The 19,973-nt window shown below is 40.3% G+C and overlaps 1 protein-coding gene across 1 annotated transcript in view; it reads left to right on the forward strand.

The window, feature by feature from the left end:
* Positions 1-19,973, forward strand: part of Pacrg (parkin coregulated) — a 422,656-nt gene that overhangs the window by 35,733 nt on the left and 366,950 nt on the right. The window lies entirely within an intron of this gene.

The raw sequence follows: 19,973 nt of genomic DNA on the forward strand, positions 1-19,973 counted from the left end.
CATATGCTTCACAAAGAATAATATCATAATCTTTAATTTTACTGGCATTGTTCTTGCAAGTCTGTGCTTTATTGGAATACTTGGCTGCAACTTTGCAGAACTATCAACTGATGAGAAATTCCAGGGAAAAAAAGGTATTCTAGAAACGTGAACCAAATGGACCTACCCTAGGGCATTCTAACCCAAAAGTTTGCTGCAGAGGTTATTCAAATTAAGAAAATGGTTTGCAAAATACTTTCATGAAAGCAAACTCTTAATTAAAATATTATATATCAAAGTTAATGGAAATGCAGGAGTGTGTGACTAAATTTTACCTAAGCAATCCTCACCACTCTGTAAGATACAGATTATCATCTTGATCTTTAGTGGGGCAAGTCTGAGCTCATATCCTTTAATAGCTGTCAAAGCCACACAGCACAAGGTGCAGAAAGACCCTGGGGTTCATGCCCAGTGTTTTTATCATTTGCTTCCTAATGAAAAGAAAATAAAACAAAAATAACCTTTTTTGTGATTGTTGAAATACTGCCTTAACTTTAAGTAAAAAAGCTTGGTTACATAAAAAACTAGACATTGTTTCTTAAGTTGAAAGGATAGAAATCTATATTCAAGAGGAAAGACAAATTCAAAATTTGCATATTTTACCAGGAAATATGTTTGGCTGCAAATAAAAACGATAACACTTAATTGAGTCAATGTGATTCAAACTCTCATAGCAGCACCATCCTGCCAAGGTGAAAGGCATCCTGTAAGTCACCACCCATTGACTGTGAAAGTGCCTGGGTGTCAGACTACACAAATGTGCTCTCTGTGTTTGTGGGCATTCAGAGTCTCAGTTCCCCCTCTTTCTTCCCTCCACCTCCTTTCTCTTTTCCCTTCATGTACACACCAATACTACCGGTGACATGAAACCATATTTGTTTGGTTTTCATTTGTTATCATCTACTGATGCATTTTTCTTTGCTACTAATTAGTTTGCATCATAATCTTATTCTGCTTTAAATTCTACTTTTAAGAACATAATTTTTTAACTGATCTCTATGTGGAAGTCACTTAATAGTTTTTTTTTTTCTGTTTTAAAATGTGCTAGGATAATTATTCTCCTGCTTGCCCCTCTGTGAACTTTCTAATTATCTCATTACTGTGAGTTTCTTGAGGTGTAATTGCTAGATCAAGAGATATTAACAGTAGAGTGTTTTAGTACGGCTATCAAACTTCCTTCCAGGTGGATTGTACCTGGCTTGAGGTCTCCCTTCTAATAAAAGTAAGTATTTCATTAATAGTCCTGTCAACAGTGGCCAACTTCAGTGTTCTTTTGACAGTTGACTAAAAGAAAACAGCACCTCTTCATTTGCATGATTAAATGTTAGAGCCCTACATTCTCTTGTTGCTATTTGTAACACATTTAGCTCAAGTATAAATTTAAAATCAATTGATTGTGTTTCTTAGACACCGTTATTTGCTTATAATCATACTAACTTTCCCTCTGAACAATAAGAGAGCATGTAAACAGGATGTTTTCCTTTCTTCCATTCCCTCAAGGCTCACATTGTGTTGTTTGCTTCACCTGGCAACATGACAGGAGCTAGAATAACTTTTTATTGCTACTTTGAGGTTGCTGTCTTACCTTACTACAGTCACATGTGGTTCCGTGACCAAATCCAGCTAATAATTATCAGCCAACCCTGCTCTCATGCCCCATCCCACCCTCAACCTTGTCTTCACTTCTTTATCTTCCCATATAAAAGAAAGGCACAGAACTGCAGAGTCCTGGAGGAAGACCCCATTGCATTAGAGGCTACTGGCAGAAGAACAACTTTTGCATGTGCTGTATGATCCCAGAGAAGAGCCTTTCCTCTCTTAAGCCACAGAGGTCACTGCATGTTTTGCTTGTCATAGCAGGCAGTGTTTTCCCAGCACTGTAATTCGGAAATCAGGTCTGGGGGTAAAGTGCGGCCATAATAAGAATCTAAAGCAACCGTGCAGCGGGCCTAGGGGAGAGGCAGCAAAGACTGCAGGACTTGGCAGTGCCATGGTTACCAGGAATGACTTTCTAACGATAACCGTGACAATGTGCAAGACAGACTACTGGCTCTGGGGAGAGGCTTGGGAAGTCTGGGGTAATTGCATGCTTATTACTCAGGATGACTATGGTGACACATAGTGAGAAAGGGTGAGAGCAGGTGAGAACTGGCTAATATGTAAGCACTGAAAATGGTTGGGACAAATTCAGTGACCAGAGTCTCTGTGGGGATGGAAAATCCAGCTACACTTGAATTTACAAGCGGCAACGAGTTCTCAGAGAAAGTTGTTAGCTATGGAAGTCCAGTAAAACTTTCTCAACTGTGAAAACTGATCCTGGCATGCCCCCTCAACCAGCTTCTGTACATGAAGCCACATTTATATTGGTATGGGGTGGGGCCCAAGGAAGCAATGAAATAAGTTTCTGGAGATCTTTGCATTTTATTATTGTCACACAAAACTACTTGGAAACAAACAGCTGTATTCGCTGTAATTGACACAACAATTAAAATATGCTAAGACTGAAAAAGGCCTTTCTTGAGAAAACCCCACATATACCCCTGAGCCTTGAAACTTGCAAAGTAGAAGCCATGTAAAGACATACCATATGCTTCTGAGAGTCTGTTACCCGAGTGTTGATGGAGCTTACCCAGTATCTGAAAAGAAAGTACCAGGAGCCATGGAGGACAGTGACTGAAAGTGATCCCTCCAAACAGTCAGAGTAGATGCTGGCCTGATAGGAGGATTGGATGATGGCCTGGCTAAGGTGGCTGCATCTCTGTTTGCCTTTCCTAAGTAAATGTGTTTATGGTGGCCACACAGCCCCGAGCCACCTCTGTACATTGGAATGCAGAAAGGCAGAGAAATTGCATTTTGAGGCCCTGGGTCAGTTGACTCCGTCTGTAGTGAGGGAGGGTGGCAACCACTCAGATACCCACAGGCCAGAGCTGTACACATCATGTGGGTGGGACTTCAGATTGTGGTCACTGACACAGTCTGTGGGTACAAGAAGAATGAAATGAAGCCTGTGTGTGTGTGTGTGTGTGTGTGTGTGTGTGTGTGTGTGTGTGTGTGTGTGTGTGTATACCTATTTCTTTGACTATCTGTTGGGTTGTTTGGATTTTAGTCTGGTTCTTATGTATTTTATGCTGGTCTCCAGCTGACTCTAGCATAAGTGAGGTGGATGTTGGATTTCTGAACCACTGAGATTACGGAGAGTGTGTTATGCTTCACAGTCTGTTTATATGATGCTGGTGGGATCCCTTGGTTTTCGACACACTACTTCAAGCCTTCAAGCACTCAACCAACATAACTGCATCCCAACCTGAAATAATTTGTAACAAAGTCAGCGGATTGAAGGCTAGTTTTCAGAGTATTATAAAACATATTTTCTCCTGTGCCCAAGCACATAGGGAACCATCTTCCCCCACTTCTCCTGAAGTTAGTTGTGTCTAGTTTTAACCAAGATTTTGCCAAGAATGGCACCAATGTGTGCCATTCTTAGCCAGTCCATAAAATCCTCGGGGGCAGCCAGCATCATCTAGTTTCACTGTCCCCTCACCTGAGTTAAAGGGAGCCCCTAGGCCCATAGAAGGCTCCTTAAAGAAACAGGAAGCTGGTTTGGAAACCACCGTGAGAGGCAGAACCTGCTGTGATCTCTAATCAAAAGAAAGATAATTTTAACGTGATTAATACACCACTACTTCACTGTCTTTTATGATGAGCAGTGTGTTTTCTAAATGAACATACTTTTTATTTTGTTTTCTGTCTTTAATGTTTTGTCGGCTGTCACTGTGAACCGTTCAAGTATCCAAGATTTTTCACCATGATGTGTTGCTCATGCCTAACAGACTTCACCTTCAAGTGTCCAGCAAACTGTTCATGCAACTCCCTTGAGCAGAGTGTTGAGCACAGCGCACCATATATGGGTCATAGCCTCCAGGTACACAGAAGAGTAGCGACTCCACAAGTAGAAAGTTAGAAGCCTCTGCCATGACTAATACTTTGTACTAGTGGGAAAAATAAATGTGTGATGTGCCCTACGCTTTTGCACAGTAGCAGAGAGGTGATTGATACTAGGTTATTCATTTATGGGAAGCCTGTCTGTGGTTTATTTTGTACCCTGTCAGACTGAGCAGACCTTCCAATTTTATTAGGACCATGATGTACTCTGTACTTAGAGTTTTATTACCTGCGGGAGAAGCTACAAGATAAAACAAGACTTTACGTTTCCTTGTGTCAGCAAATTTCTTAAATTAATACCCTGTGCTTGATTGATGGAATTGTATTGGAGTTTTTAAAATGGTGTTAATTTCCATAAACACTCGAGAAATATATAGGCAATCTAACACGTGTGTGTAAGCTGCTATCCATACACAGTGTGTGTCTGTGGAGATCTATGACCACATGCAATGCGTGTGTGAATAAGCACATGTGTGTCTTTTTCTCATATATAAATCTGTGTCTAAGGTTGATATTAAGTATTTGTCTATGACTATAATAAAATAACCAAATTGTGTATGTTAATAGGTAGGTATGTTTTATTTTAGGGAGCATATTGTTTAGAAAGAAGCATAACCCTATGCTCTGGGTGTCAAATTAGAGCCCAGAGCACTTCTCCTTTGATTTGACTGGTGAAAAGTAGTAAAGTAATTCTGTGGGATGTTAATCTAGGCCCAGGGTTTCTATTTCTTTTTTAAGACAAGGTTAGGCTTCAAACTAGGGAAGCAAAGAGTAGAGCGAAGGCTGTTGCTATGTCTGCAGCCTCCCCCATTGATAGCATCACCCTAGTTGACACCACAGTTGAAGGTGTTCCTTGGCAGATATTTGGTTCCAGTCTATGGTCCTTGGGAGTCACTTTCATAATTCTATCAATGAATAGACGTATAAAACATGTATTTGTCATTATAATATCATACTGTTTTCTTCTCTTTAATCTCCCTAAAATATTTCTTTACACGAGCTGTCATTAAACTTTCCACTGGCTCCTAAATGTGTGCTGTTCCTAAATGGTCACTTACTTGGCATTTTGCAACCCATAGCTTTCAAGTCAGTCCTTGTACTCAGCATGCTCCTTTATGGTTTTCCATTTTGTTTCCTGCCTTGGAAGCTTGTTTCTTCCTTGTGGTGAGTAACTCTTACCTTGTCTGAGTACTACAGTGCAGTCAGTCATTTACCTGACAAAAGGCATCTTGGTTGCTTCCCAGCAAACATGAACAAAGCTACTATAAACATCCGTGTGTCTAGTTTTGAGTGGAACTAAGCTTTCAGTTTGTTTGGACAAATATTAAGAAGCTTGACTGCTGGGATATAGTGTTTGTCTGGCAGCAGGTTGTGGCATCTCATGTAAATCTGTATGTGCCCGATGACATATGGTGTGTACTCTCTTTATATATGTGTAGAGTCTCTTCACATATATCTACCCCTCATCTGTGTCCTTGATCAGATGTCTCTTCAGACCCGTGACCATTTTTAACAGGGTTGTTTACCATGACATTTTGAGTTGTAATTGCAAACAGTGTCTTCAGGTTGTCACATCCTCTAGGGCCCAGTATGGGTCCCAGGCTGCAGCTCTGACAGTGTGAATCCTACTATGGAGTCTACCTGGATTTTCAAGACCTCGAGATGAGGATTTTAAAAGGATGATATAAAACTTTAACTCTTAAATACTTGTCATAAAATTTAAATATGTTTCATTTTCAGTGAATATAAAAATTGAAAAGTTGTTTTTCTGCCATTTGATCATTGAGTGAGGACACAGTTAACTTGGAACAAACAAAATTCATAATAATGAATTTGGCTAAGCTTTGCCCTAATGGTTTCTGAAATGTTTTCCCCACAAAAGTATTGTTTTTCCTATAATACTAGGCTATGATGTCTATTGAAATATATACCTTATATTTTGTGTTTTTAGCATAGCTGTATTGGCACATCAACATTTGACCATGTCTATTGTTCATATGGAACTAACAACTTATTTTTGAAGGGAAAACTCAAAGAAGATCATAAAATTCCATAATTGTATCAATATCCAGGCATGTTGTACCAAGAGCATATCTTTCTTTATAGAACTGAAGAGGAATAATACTGCATCAAATAATAGCTAGCTACAGCGTGAGTTAGCTAGACAAGTTTTCAATATATATTGCTATGTGAAAATTAAATAGATTTATTTCACATCATATAAATATCATGAATTTATTTCCTTACACTGCGCAATGTCCAAATGTATTATAAGCTTTTAATTTAGACTGCTATCCTAAGTTGTTTGGGTTTTCATTATGAAAAACAATTTCCTATAAAAGTCCATTATTTTTGCCTAAGTAACTAGGACCAGATAGCTGTGGTGCCGAGATGACTGGCTAGACATATAAATTTCAATAATTTAAACCGTTCTTTAAAGTATCAGAGCACTATAGGAAAGGGCTGTTAAAATATAGCATGAATGAATCATAGCGCATAAACGTTATATTTTATAGAACATTGCATATGTATTTACCTCCATAAAGTAAGACCTAACCATTAAATGAGCCTTTAGCCTCAATGATTTTCCAGTGATGACAGTAGATAGGAAGCTCAAATAGCAGGGGAGTCTTCGGTTGTATCTATACAGAGAACAATTATGTTTTATACAATTTTCTAAAAATAATAGCATATATCCAAAGGTTGTATTTTGTTTAGATACCATGAGTTTGGTGAAAGAAAAATCACGAAGGAATATATCTGGGTTCCTACACATTTGTAACCAGCAAGTGAAGGTTAGAATTTTGCATCTTTAGGCCAATTCAGACATGCTCCTGGCCAGTGGGTTCTTGTGTAGGTTGGCTTTCTCTGGTCAAATTTAAATGCTCCGAGGGAGTGCTCTGTGATGAGACAAGTCACGTAGCTTCATCCTTTATAATTTTTCTGCTGTTCCATACCTAGTTAATTCTTTTAATCTTCCCTTATAAATCAGTCTTTCTGGCTCATTAGTCACCTGCAATCCACTTTCTAAATCTTACCGTATATATATCCCTTCTCCAATACCTTGTAAAACCCGATTTCCTCTGTGCACAAAATTTATTATACATTCTTAAGTAGACTGAAGATATGATTTGCTTCTTGCAGTAATGGTGCTTTAAGGATAAAATGTCTCTGAGAGCAGACTTGTCTAGATCTCTGTTGATTCCTCTGAGTAAGGAAGGACCACGTAATTCCAGAATAGATCTGTCTTTTAAATTATTTTGCAATTCTAGACTGTTGAGTTACATTGGACTAAATGCCACAAATAAAATGCCAAGATGTAGAGCTTTTGAAAATATTACCATGTATTGTGCAAGGATATTTTCCAAAAAAAGAATCATACATATTTAAAAGGTAATAGAATTTTTATTAGTATAAAGAACATAAAATATATTGTAGCCATATATTTTCCCTAGAATGTGTCATGTCTATGTGGAGTTAGTGGCGGCTCCCAGTTCTTCACTGGACACTCACAGTTGCCCAGAATTGGAGCTATGCTTGATAGTGGGTGTGATTGTTGACACCCAATCACCAGTTTAACTAATACGTAATAGGCAGTGTGGTCAAGTAGTAACCCCTGCTGGAAACCAACCCCAAAACACTGGCTACAATAAACACACTTGTTCTTTAGTTTCCCCACTCTGACTCCATATTTTAAGCAATGTGCTTATAGATTATAAACTGCCTAGTCTTTATTAAATGCAAACTCCAGGAGACTTGAGTATTTTATTTACCTTGTTTATGCCTAAATGCCGGGAACCTAGTTCCACAACTTAGGTAAAATGAGTTGCACACATTTCTTGATCCAGTCTGACTAGTGTGCCCCATGTCCCTCTGCACATTTGTCGAAATGCAGTATCTCTGTAGTTAAAGTCTCACCACTCAGTGTTTACACTGACATAGTGTAACATGTGAGCCCTGTGCCAAACCAGGCTGCCCATCCTTGACCAGGATATCCGTCCTGTGGCAGAGCATCCTCGGATGTTCCCTGGACTGTGAGGTGTGTGGCTAGCAGAATTCTATCATGCGTCTCAGTATCATTTCTGCTTTTATGTGACTACCGAAGCACGAGCATTAACTGGGGGTGAAGATGGAAAGGCGGTATTGGAGGTCGGAGGAGAGAATGAATGATCTGAAATGGTCATCTGTGTGAGAGGTAGATTGGATGGATGTGGGAAGCAGAGTGAAATTGGCAGCTTTGTTCCAGTTGTATTAGGCTGCATGGACTTTTGCTCAGTTTACAGAGAACTTGATGTAGGCAAGAAACAGTTGAGGGAGGTTCTGAGTGAGAGCAAGGGGAGGGGCGGGCAGGGTGGGGGTAAGCCTCAGAGTAACCATGACTTTAAACTGAATAGTGTAGAAAGTGTAGAGAGGATGGACAGTGTAAGTGGGCTCGCTGGAGTTTTGGGATTTGTAGTAAAGATTTTTTTGGGTGACAGTTTTAGAGAAACGCACAAGGTTGGAATTATGGGATGTCTGAAATTCCTTATAAGCAGGTAACTACTGGGTGGCTTAGACACAGGTCTAGATCATAATGATAACAAGACTGAATGTGTGGGAACAAATGTTAGCTCAGCTGTCCCCCAAATACTGGGGTCTTGTGGAACAGTTGGAAATCTACAAGGAAGATGGAGGAAACCCTCCGACTGTGATAGTGATGCCAAATGGCTTTTGGAAAGGAGACAATCAGTACTGCAGGGGAGACAGCATCCTTGGGAGGGTGAGGAAGACGTGTGAAGTAGGCCTGGGATAGGCAGGTGAGGCAGTAGTGATGGTAGTAGGTAGCAGGCGATAAGTGAGAAGGTTCTCAGATGCCAGACTGGGAGTAGAAGCATTCTGCAAGAGTTTGAGCTTGTGGTGGGGAAGCCAAGATGGGTTCATGTAGAGCCAGACAGGGACCTGAATGTGGGATGAGAGGTAGCCTGTGTGCGAGCCTGGTTAGAACTTACAGGAAAGGAAAGCTTAGGGTTGCCACAGTTGGCTGGCTGTGAGTACAGAAGGGCCAAGGTTCCATCTTTTGAGTCCCATAGTAGAGGACATGAGGACAGCTCTGATTGGTTTGCTGAGATAGTGAAGTGATGACATGGTTTGTCAGTTAGCTTTGTAAGTATTTCTTCTGAGCTCATGGTGTGCCTTGCACGTTTTCACTTTGTCTCTTGATGGCCGGTCACTGATCTAGATGAAACCATCAGTTTTCCCTTTGTTGATGCATATTAGTTATCTTGCTTGAGAAATCTTTCCCTATCCAAAAAGTATAAAGAATTTTCTGAATTTCTATTAATTTAGGGTTTTGGTTTGCCTTTAAAGTAGAAGTCTTTTAATATATTGTCCTATTTTATGTATAGCATAAGAGTTACATTTTTATTTTTGCACTAATATGTAATTCACCCACTACTGTATTTTAATAGTATAGTTTATCCTTATTTCTTGTATCACCTGTACCATATGATCTAATTACTTAATGTGTTCATTCAACAAACATTTATTGAACACCTATTCTGCACCAGGCACTACTAATGTAACAAGGCACATGACAGCTAATGATCCTTATGGAGTTTGCCCTTTAGTTCAAATAGAAAGGTAATTATGACTTTCGGGAGTATATTAAAAGAGACGAATTCTGCGTAAAAGGAAAGAAAAACATTGAAGAACTAGAGGGATGACTCAGAGTTTAAGCACACATATTGAAGTCACAGAGGACCTGAGTCCAGTGTCCAGCACCAAGGTTGGGTGGTGACTCACAACTGTCTGTAACCTCAGCTCCAGGGAATCCAATGACTCTACCTTCCATGGGTACCTTCCATACATACACACACACACACACACACACACACACACACACACACGCACGCACGCACGCACGCACGCACGCACGCACGCACGCACGCACGCACATACATACACACGCACACACACATAAAATTAAGCATTCTAGAAGTCGAGTGGGCTTGTGGTCCCAAGTAAGGAAACAGTTTTGCTAAGGGGATGGTTAGCTGGCTCTTTGCAGGAAGGGAGGATGGCTGAGACACTTCAGTGGTGTGAAGGCTCTTAGTCAGACAGCTGTCCAGAATAGTGAGGCACTGCTGGAACACAGCCCCTGAGGGTAGGGCAGTCCTGCAGTGCCCCAGGAGACCAAGGGTGGGTGGTGCAGAGTCTTTTATGAAAGTCAGGGCAATCAGAGGACATACAGATGGAGAACACGTGTCCAGCATGTGTGAGGTCCACTCCATGGACTCTTCATAGCAATGAAAACTACCTGCACATTTGTTGTCTTTACCTTCTCCAACACCACCCAGGTCTAGGCAGTAGTGTCATTTCTCTTACCTTGATGCCGGTCAGCACAGTCGCATCAGCGGGCTGATGGCCTTGGATACCCGGTGATGGTAGATACAGCACAGAGTGTTCCTTTCCCACCCTGTCATCTGTCTCCCAGCTGTGTTTGTATGGTTTGCAGTTGACGTTGCTTGCATTCTGCATTGCCATCCTCAAGCCCGTGCTGTTCTGACTGGAGTGGTAATGTGAATGCTCAACAACCTATCGGTCCTCGATTGACCATCTCAAGTCTATCTTCTAGTGGTTTCCTCCAGGCCAGTGCTTCTCAACCTTCCTAACACTGCAACCTTTCAATACAGCTCCCCATGCTGTGCTGACCCCCAATTATCTCACTGCTACTTCGTTACTGTAATTTTGCTACTATTATGAATTATAGTGTAAATATCTGTTTCCCTATGGCCTTATGCCACGCCTATGAATGGGTTACTTGACTTCCAAAGGGGTGGTAACCCACAAGTTGAGAACCACTGCTTTAGTGGGTCACAACTGTTTTCTTTGTATCTTCAGTTTTCTAAAATCATTCCTCCTTAGATCGATGCCAGAAGAGACCATTTCCTGACCATGGTACTTTGCTGCTCTTGTCTGGTGAATCTTGTAGGTTTTTACCCAGTGCATTGTATGAAATAAGTGAGCGGAAGTGCATGGAGGCAACCTTACCTGGAAGTGGATGCATGCTTTCAACTAGTCCTGCAAAAACACTTTATTTTTTTATTGCAATAAACTCACTAAAGTATGTCTTATGGAACATTTTTTTGTCTTCATTTTCCTTGAAATACAGAGATCATATTTTCAGGGAAAAATGCAATACTCATTTGGAGTGACCAGTTTTTATATTAAAACAGAAAAGGGCTAGGGGCTTTTTTAGATGCCTGGTTCTTATTGTTTGGGGCTTCAGTTATGACAAAGTGGAACACCTTGGCCAATCTTTGTCTCTCTTCTCATCCTTGCCATGTCTGTTCCATTGGTAATCTTGTTCCCCTTTCCCCTTTTCTTCCACTTTATTGAAAATTATGTGTGTGTGTGTGTGTGTGTGTGTGTGTGTGTGTATGTATGCCTGTGTGTGTATGCATGTTCACACAGCATGCATGCACACATGTGTTGTCTTGGTTATTCCTGGAACTCACAGTGTAGACCAGGCTGGCCTAGACCTCATAGTGATCTACCTTCCTCTGCCTTCCAAGTAGTGGGGTTAAAGTTGTGTGCCGTACCACCAGGCCCTCCTTCACTCTTAATATTTAGGCTTTTAGTAATGCTTGTTTTCAGAATCCTGACAGCCACAGGTCTGCCTTTCATCGCACCGCCATCTTCCCTCTATCACAAAGCTCCAATGTCTACATTCTTGGTCATCTGTCATAGATGTGCTTGCTTTGCTGTGTATTTTACATTCTTGGCAAGGAGCCCAGTTCAGCCGTGCGCGTAGCTTTCAGCAGAGGATGAGCTTTGCCGCACTCCTGGGCTTTCTCTCTGTTTTAGAATCTTCATCTTCACGCTGTGCCATGCCCTGCTTTAACGCTCACAGTGGACAATTGGCTTCTTCTCCCAGACCCTTATTTTAAGGTGTTCACTGGATCTGGTGGCAGAAGGAGCATTCCTCCAGGCTTTAAGTTCCAAATCGTCCTCCCTCTCTGCTCTTAGAGTAATGATCGAAAACAATACTGATGAAAACCCTCTCCGTGGGACCTGTTTACATCCATGCTTGCAAAAAAAGAAAGAACATTTGTTCTTCACCTCCTCCTTACCAGAAATGGTTTTACCTGGTTTTTTTGTTGTTTTTTTACTCTGCCCATGATCCGTTTTCTTCACCTATTTTTTTCCTGCCTCTCTAGTCAGGCGTAAGACATGCCTTGCATTTACTGTTTCTGCTCAAAGCTCCTCTTAGCAATAAGTGAAGTTTATAACTCATTTTTGAACTTACTGGGTTTGCATGAGTTCCAGGATAAAAGAAATAAAAGAAGAAATGTTTATGCTAGAAATTGTACTCACTTGATATTTAGTACCTATTATTAATAGCACAAGGGCATATTTCCATTCCGTCTGTATTTCTAACGCCAAGATGCACTGTCTGTGGTCATTCATATATCATTGTATATGTAAAAGTGACCTACAGCAAAATATCTCAAAAGAAAGGTGTGTGAAAACTCTTCCCTAACTCAGGCAATGTGAGTGCTGTGTGTGTGTGTGTGTGTGGTGTCACATTACAAATGTATACAATGCTTGTATAAAATCCAAATCATACAACCATATGCATGTGCTTAATGTAGATGAAGGCTGGGCAAAGTGGAGCATCTTCGATGGCAGTGGAGGCCACTGATAAAGATTGATGACGTGTCTGTTCAGAGGAGACGGAAGATGGCTACGTGAGGTTCTGTCTCAGTGCAGTGCGCAGGAGTTTAATCTCCACTCCAATACTTGGGCTTTATTTTTGCCACAGGAAACCATTGTTTACAAATGAAAAAGAAAATGCGTGTTTCCTAAGAAACAAAATTTTTAAAAGAAAAATACGCTTAGCATGGGAATACTAATGATGTATTCTGTCAAGAATATAACATGCTTTTTCAGGGACATCTTCATTGCTTTTTTACTTTTAAAGTAGCTCTGACTGTTGAATGGACCACAGCGGGAAGCACAAAACCAGGATGGTTTAAACTTACTGTTCATTATGACATCTTCCATTTAAATTTTGTGGCTGTGCTTGGTGGGGGTAAATATTTTGCATATTTTTCTCATCGGATTTTTGAAAAATTTTCTCACTCATAATTAAGGTGTTTAATAATCGCTGCAAATTGTGTGAAACTTGAAAGTACTTTATTTTTCAGTCATTAGACAGAATACTTTTGCCAGTATAAATGTTCTATTGCAAAGTTGTGAAAAACCAGCTTCTATCAGCAGCTGACTCTTCCTGGAGAATACCGGCTGGCATCATTAGACACAGAATTCTTGATTTTTCTATTGGGATACTCAGGATGTGTGCATTCTGAATGATAATAGTGCCTTCATATATATAGATCTCATGTCTTACTCTAATTATCAGTAAGAAATAATTGTTGCAAGACACAGTGGACTGGTGTTTGCTTAGGAAAATGTTTCCTACAGACTCAGCATGAAATGGGCTATGAGAAATGAATATATTTAAAATACACCCTTATCCATTTGTACCCTCTGTTCACATTTAGCTCACGCACTTCTCTGGCCTTGGTGTTAGGTGTGACCGTGCATTAGCCAAGCTGTCTCAGGCACTCAGGCGTTTTATCAGTTCTACAAGACAGATGCTAGGTACGCAGTCTAAATTGAGTCTCTGATGACTGTATGGAGACAAGTTGATAGCAGGAACCACACTTGGGGCCTTAAATATGAAGCCTTTTCTGTATTTAACAACAGGAAGGAGCAGCTTTTAAGTCAAATTTGTGAGCTTTGAGCTGCCGAGAGTTCCTTCTCGTCATTTGATCACAGCATCTCATTATGTTAGGAATGGTTGTCATTCTTTGCTTTTCCTCCCACAATGGAGCTGAGATACACGCCTGATCTAGCTATTGATATTGGGACAATTTTAGGCAAGAAAGAGACAACATGCTGAACAAAATCTCATCTGCAAGGATCTTAGATTGTTGGCAAAGTTTAAATGCTGGGACTGTAACTGAGTCCCGGCCTTTGAGTCTTTGTTATATCACATGAACAGAGGCTATGGCAGAAGCATTTGTAAATCAAGCGGACCTGAGGAAATCAGCATCAGCCAAGATAAGCCAAGGTCCTACCTGACCTAGCCCCCCACCCCGCAAAGAATTAGCCTTGAAACATGATCTGGGATATAATTTGCAGAGCTCTTTGGATCTCAGTTTATCAGAGGTGAAACAAGATGGCACACATGAATGCTGAGACATCTTCCTCCTCCTGAAGTCACGTGACTTCTCGCTAGCGAGGAAGAAGTGTCAGCTCAGATGCTGTCAGACCAGGAACATTCTGTTTCTCAACTTAGCCATCAGAAAAACTGCATCATGGAGTATTTATTTTACCACAGACAGCGCCAACTTAGGTGTTTTGCATTACACACACACACACACACACACACACAACTGGCCCTGGCTTTTGTTCATACCTGCCATAGCAGATAGCTCCTGTAAGCGCTTTTAGCAAAATGAAAATATATTGCTTTCTGAGTATCACAATCTTGGTTGTAAAGTCATGTGAACAATGAATAAATACTTAAATATAATGACAATAGAAGACTCAGATGACTTCCTCGTGAGCTAATCATTGCTAGCTGTGAAGAACACAAACAGACAAATCTAGGGTATAATTTCTTAGGTAATGTTTTTCTAATTGATGTTATATAAAATTCAGACTCACAGGCAAATTTTAATAAAGATGAAAAAATGTTTCTTGTTTTCTGAAAGGACAGTGTCTCTCAATACACACGAGTTGCTCCTTTAGTATGCAGAGTCTGACATAACCTTACTTGCCTTATTTCTGTTACGGGTTCTGGATATATCCCATTTATTATCTAAAATCATATCTATATTGGAAATAGTATGTTTAGCACATCTTTTTGTCTCTGGTAATACCAAGGCTTCTGACTTATGAGTATATAAAATCTATTTTAGGGATAATCTTTCTATTCTCTCCCTTTCCCTCTCTCTCTCCTACCCTCGTGTGTGTGTGTGTGTGTGTGTGTGTGTGTGTGTGTGTGTGTGTGTGTGTGCATTAGTGTATATGCATGGGTATGCATGTGTGTGTGTGTTCATTTTCTCTCCACTGTACCTGTTGAGACAAGCTTTCTTATTGAACTACATGGATGAGGATCTGTGTGATCCTCAATTAGGGACTTTACCAACTGAGCCATCTTCCGGTTACCTCTATTTTTAAGTTTGTTTACATTTGTGCTATCATGAGCCTGTGAGTAAATTTAGATTTATGAGTCATGGAATTTCTGAGACAAGACCTTGCTGTGTAACCTAGGCTGGCTTCAACTTGTGCTACTCATGGTTCAGCCTCCTGAGTGTGGAGAGAGTTTGTGAATTTTTAAACACTGAAAAGCCAAGGCAGCACAGGTGCTTTGATCGATTGTAGATGAATTTAATCGTTACATCTGCACCCTCTATTTTGAAGCACACCTTGCTTCTAAGTGAATTCAGTAATTTATTAACTCCAGAGTTACCAATTTTACTCCTCCTGACCGATTTCTGATGACTATTGATTCTTCTCTACTTGGACAGTCACACGTGGCTAAGAAGTCATATTTTGACCTGCGATAGGATGGTTTCTATAAAATACATGTGGTTTAGTTTCGCATTCCCCTCCATTCCTGCGTGGTCTGCAGAGTGGTTTCTACTCTGATAGCACCACTGTGTCTCCATTTATGCATTTGGCTTTCTTGTCTCTTTGGCAAATACTTAAGAGAAACAGTTGGAAACACAGGATTTGTTTCAGTTGGCTGTGTCAGAAGTTTCCATGACTCTGGGGCAGAGCTGAGCCTGACACATGAGGGTGTTAGGCAGTGTTAGAGCTGCTCACCTCACAATAGCCAGGAAGCAGGTGACTACAGAGGGGCCAGGGCTACTGTGTACCTTCTAAGGCGTAACTCAGTCATCCGCTCCCTCTACTTTATGTTTAATGTCCACATTTTCACCACCTTCCAGCAATCTAGTCATATTATAATTCACCCTTAGATAATAAACCATTGATTAGGTCAAAGTTTCCTTCAGCAGTCTTATTGATAGTTCTCAGTGTAGTCAAACTGACTATTGAGTAACCATGGTAGATGGATGCCTCAGTCCTTCTTAAGCTCCTTCTCTGTGTCATTGAGCCCTAAGCAAAAGCTCATTGCCCGATTCTTACAGTGTTATTCTTACCTATCTTTCTTGCTACCATAGGAGGATTATCCTATTCTCCTATAGAAACATCTTACTGCTGAGAACTAGGGAACCGCCTGAGATTCTTGCCTTTTCCTCTGCATGTGTTCTCCTTCCCTTTAATGGAAAGGTTGATGTCTAGAGGTTGAACCCACCATCTTGTCACAGGTATAGCAGGCAGCTCTAGCTGTTTATCTCCTAACCCCTGGGTGACGAAGTATCTATCTGATCTTACTTTAGGTCTTTACTGGAAAAGATGGGGGCTTTAGTTTTTCAGGTAATAGTAATTACTTGTTTACTCAGGAGAGAGGGAAGAGGAGAGAACAGGGTGGAATACAGAGAAAATTTAACTGCAGGCCGATGGAACCATGAGTTCCTGGAAACGAGAAGCAAGGCATACTATGGCTGTCTCTGTCTAGCAGTGACTTGTGCTGCAGTGCTGGCATGAGAGATCACAACCTGCTCCCAAGAGTTATGCCACACGTCAATAAGAAATCATTTATGGATCCTAAGCAGCTGAGAGGTATAATTTAATTAGTCTATCTGAATATTCATTGAGTAGCACACAAAGGATTGACCTAGACAGACAAAGCTGGAGGCAGTGAGATCAAATAAACTCTCAAGCCTATAAACTCTCAAAACCTTCAGATGTGAATACATGAAATGAGAAGCAAAGGTGGTGAGAAAGCAAGTTTGATCAACAGTCCAGGGCTTCATAAAAACGAAGTTCTCAAGCAATTGGTAACCATGCTGAAAGGAATGAAGTGCGCCTCTGCAGATACTTGTATTTGAACTTACACCAAAATGAGGACCTGTACCTCCTCATTTGTGAGTTGAGTGGCATAGCCTCCTGCTTAGTTTGTGACTACTTCTGTCAAGGATCATAAAGTGTATATCGTATGTATACTCCATCGAATATTTCAGACAGAGAAACTTAGCCTATGCCAGAGGTACTTAACAGTATAATTACAATGGGAAAGGGGTGGGCAGTCAAAGTATGATTGTCAATAGTTGGTAGGAATAAGCTTAACCACGGAAACCGAAGTTTTAACATTAGTAGCGTATTACACTGAGTAAGAAGGTTACTCTCTCAGGAGTGCCGATCTGGGCTCTACAGCATATATGCTTCTGGAAACTTTAGAAGGGAAAGTGTCAAGTTACTAATTGATAGTAGAATTGTAACTGATTAGCAAATTGTCCTCCAAATATCCCGCAGCCTTTTCTTATTTCTATGATCTACACAAAGAGATTCTTTGCCGCCTTTTAGTAGTGAAGCCTAAGCCTTAGTTCTGCGTCTAGTTCTCAGTCAACCGTAATCCTCAAATCCCACATAATCCTGCAAACCACACACTTGTATTTTTGCCTGAATCCACAGCTAGCACAGTGACTGAGGGCATGTCCTTTAGACACGAAGGATGTGCTGCTTGTTTCAGCTGGTCACTGAACAGTGCAACTTATGAGTCTAGCCTCATTCGAGTTCGTTATATAAAACAATTTGTATAAGGTATTCTAGCATCTTTGAGCTCTTTGTACATAAAACAATTTCATAAGGTTTTGTTGATAATATGTGTCAATAATATTAGTAAAGCAACAAGACATACATGTTGTTATGTTGTGTTATGTTATGTTATGTTATGTTATGTTATGTTATGTTATGATGCCACCCTCACTGAAGCCTTCTCTCATACCATGCCCCAAACTCTGCTTCTAGACTCTAGCTTCTCCTGACTACAGGGCATCTTATCAGTTCTTGAAAACAATATGATGTATAGATACTAATGTCTTGTTTTTATATCTCTGTTTTTAGGCTTTGACAGAATAATCTTCCTAAAATAATTTGTTTCCCTGCCACTGACTGTTGCCTTTAATTTCTGACTTTTAAGGAATCTATAGAATATCTACCTCTATATTTCTGTATGTGAGTGCATGCACGCACATGTGAGTGCACACACACGCACGCACACGCACATACAGTACTATGAGAACTATTTCACTGATTGAAGCCCCCTCTGTGCCAGAGCTCACGTTGGCCATGTTGAAAGCTACTTATTTTCTCCACATTCTCCCATGATTCAGTTTGCTTATCATCTTAATTCTGTTCGCATTTTCCTCATTTGTTCATCTGGTGACATTAGACATTGTAGAACTTTTGGTGAGCAAAAACAATTGCAGTGAGCAAACTGACCAGATCACGGCAGTTCTGAATCAGAACTCAGGATGCTGGCTAACTTGCTGCAGTCCAGGCTCACAGTCCAGCAGGAACCCGGAGGCCCCACCCGGAGGCACTGCCAAGATGCCTCCCTGCTGGACAACAGCTGTGCTGTAATGTATCACAGACTCTGGGTTGCAGCTTGTGCAATGGGGAATTACGATCTTCGCCATCTCCCGATCCCAGTGCTTTAGTGAGTTAGCTAAATGGACTAATTTGAATTACCCACTGTCAACTTTCCATTTGGAATAAAAGGTCCTTCCTTTTTATAGCTCTGGTTTATGCTTCAGAATAAAAATAATGAAAAGGAAAATTTTAAATTTTATGATGGAGAGTTTGAGAGAGCCTTAAATTCCTCCCTACTTATTATTATTACTTTTGTGGCCCTGTGACAGACACAGTGATCTAAGTCCTAAATCCATTACGGAACATTCAATAAATGCAGGCATATAAAGTACTCTGTCATCTGAAGTCATTTCAAACTGCATTCAATATCTTGCTTCCCAAGTGCATTAGCTTTTATTAAAAGCATTCTGCTGTGACATCCACTCTTCCTAATTGGTTTACGGATTGTCCCCACCATTCAGGCAATCTTAATTGCGTTTTCCCACAAAGCTAGTTTGATTTATGGTTCCTTGTTTGCCTTATATTATTTATAATAAATCAGAGTAGAAATTTTAAGACACGGAATAAAATTTATAGTAGTTCCGCTTCCACAAATATAAACTTAGCTAAGAATCCTTAGCAGTATTTTGATGTGTTTTGAAAGTTGCCCAGTTGAGCCTCCATCTTTTGTGTGGTCTTTGACCATGATACCTGTATTCTCTGTCTAGAGTTATTCTGTATTTCACCTGGCATACATAGGCTTAGAGCATTGTTTGGGATGTAAGCATGTAGGTTATAAAAGATGCTACACTCCCATGTAAAGCACATACTCACACAGATAATCTGTTTGAAACAAAGGAAAAAAAAATATCTAAGGACACAGTGAGAGGATCTAACTACTGCACTAGCAGATCTAATTAATAATGCTCTCTTTGTTTTTACACCCTGCAATTTTGAGATAACAGGAGCTAACTTGAAATAGATTCAAAGCAGAAATAAAAAGAAAAAAAAATGTTTTTAAACACTAAAATGAACAGCAGTAAAATAAAGATAGAGACACTCAAGGAGAAAAAAGTCTCCTATTGCTGAATGACTGCAGAGTAACCCGTGTTACGTTATAAAATCCTCTTCAAACATAGACTTTCCATGGACCTTCAGACATGGAGCCTTCCTGTACGGAGTACTGGAAGAAATCTATGGGAAGAACTGTATGTTGTCTATATCAATTTATAAAAAGCCATCTAGGATTCCTTAGAGAGAAACGTGCTCACTCCTTCAAATACTTGAGCACTTAGTGTTTGAGTTCAGAGTCAAAAATACCACAGAGACCAAAAGGAAATGATTTTTAAAAGAAGCATGAGGCAGAGTGGGAAGGATGACTGCAAACAAATTTTAGGCCAAATATGTGAAGATGGGCTCACTGCAGAAACAGTTGACTTCAGAAGCAGACACACTTTGAA

This window comes from Rattus norvegicus, chromosome 1 (genome assembly GCF_021556685.1).
Source record: "Rattus norvegicus strain SHRSP/BbbUtx chromosome 1, alternate assembly SHRSP_T2T, whole genome shotgun sequence".
Classification (NCBI taxonomy): Eukaryota; Metazoa; Chordata; class Mammalia; order Rodentia; family Muridae; genus Rattus; species Rattus norvegicus.